Here is a 2040-nt window from a genome sequence, read left to right as displayed (position 1 = left end):
AGGGTCAACAGCCTCAAAATTGAAACTAGACAAACACACAAAGATGAGAAACAATCAACAAAAAAAAGCTGAAAACCAAAAAGGCTATAGTGACTCTTTTCCAAATGATCACAAGGTCTCCCAGCAAGGGCACAAAACTGGATGGAAAGCGAGATGAATGAATGGCAGAAGTAGGCTTCAGAAGATGGATAATAAAAAACTATGTTGAGCTAAAGAGCATGTTCTAATCCAATGCAAAGAAGCCAAGAACCTTGATAAAAAGTTAGAGGAGCTGCTAACTAGAATAATCAGTTTAGAGAGAAACAAGTGACCTGATGGGGTTGAAAAACAGCAGGAGAACTTCATGAAGTATACAGAAGTATCAGTAGACGAATAGACCAAGTGGAAGAAAGGATATCAGAGTTTGAAGACCATCTTGCTGAAATAAGGCATGAAGACAAGATTAGAGAAAAAAAAATGAAAGGGAACAAACAAAGCCTCCAGGAAATATGGAACTTTGTAAAAAGACTAAACCTACGATTGATTGGAGTACCTGAAGGAGATGGGGAGAATGGAAACAAACTGCAAAACACACTTCAGGATATTATCCAAGAGAACTTCCCCAACCTAGCAAGAAAGGCCAACATTCAAATTCAAGAAATACAGAGAACACAACTAAGATAATCCTCAAGAAGATTACTCCCAAGACACATAATCACCAGATTCTCCAAGATTGAAATGAAGGAAAACATGTTAAGTGCAACCAGAGAGAAAGGCAAAGTAACCTACAAAGAGAAGCCCATAGGACTAAGAATGGAGCTTCAGCGGAAACTCTACAAGCCAGAAGAGAGTGGGAGCCAGCCAATATTCAATATTCTTAAAGAAAATAATTTTCAACCCAGGATTTTATATCCAGCCAAACTAAGCTTCATAAGTGAAGGAAAAATAAAATCCTTTCCAGACAAGCAAATGCTGAAAGATTTTGTTACCACCAGGCCTCCCTCGCAAGAGCTTCTGAAGGGAGCACTAAATATGCGCCTAAAGTAGAAGAGAAAAATATTTAAATGTGAGTATTGAGCCTTTTTTTAAAAAAAAAAATCAACTTTTATTTTAGATTCAAGGCATACATGTGAAGGTTTTTTACATGGGTATGTAGTGTGGTGCTGAAGTTTGGGGTACAATTGATCTCATTACCCAGGTAGTAATCAGAGTACCCAGTAGGTAGTTTTTCAACCCTTAACACCTAGTAATCTCCATTGTTTATTGATACCATCTTTATGTCCTTGTGTACCCAAAGTTTAACTCCCACATATAAGTGATAACATGCAGTATTTGGTTTTCTATTTTTTCATTAATTTGCTGAGCATAATGGCCTCTAGCTGCATCCATGTTGCTGCAAATAATATAATTTTATTCATTTTTATGGCTGCATAGTATGCCATAGTATGTACTATATATTCTTTATTGAATCCAGCATTGTTTAGTACCTAGGTTGATTCCACATATTTGCTATTGTGAATTGTGCTCTGATGAACACGTACATGCATGTATTATTATTATTATTGTTTTTTTACTTTAAGTTCTGGGATACATGTGCAGAATGTCCTGGTTTATTACATAGATATACAGATGCCATGTTGGCTTGCTGCACCTTATCAACCCCTCATCTAGGTTTTAAGCCCCACATGCATTAGATATTTGTCCTAATGACCTCCCTCACCTTGCCACCACCCCCTGCAAGGCCCAGTGTGTGATGTTCCCCTCCCTATGTCCATGTGTTCTCATTGTTTAATACCCATGTATGAGTGAGAATATGCAGTCTTTGATTTTCTGTTCCTGTGTTAGTTTGCTGAGAATAATGGTTTCCAGCTTCATCCATGTCCCTGCAAAGGGCATGAACTCATTCTTTTTTATGGCTGCATAGTATTCCATGAAATATATGTGCCACGTTTTCTCTATCTAGTCTATCATGGATGGGCATTTGTGTTGGTTCCAAATCTTTGCTATTGTAAATAGTGCTGCAATAAACATATGTGTGCATGTGTCTTTATAGTAGAATGA

The sequence above is a fragment of the Trachypithecus francoisi genome, unplaced genomic scaffold (assembly GCF_009764315.1).
Source record: "Trachypithecus francoisi isolate TF-2019V2 unplaced genomic scaffold, Tfra_2.0 Lachesis_group6, whole genome shotgun sequence".
In the NCBI taxonomy this organism is placed as follows: Eukaryota; Metazoa; Chordata; class Mammalia; order Primates; family Cercopithecidae; genus Trachypithecus; species Trachypithecus francoisi.
The sequence above is the reverse complement of the archived record's forward strand: the minus strand, read 5'-3'. Positions refer to the sequence as shown.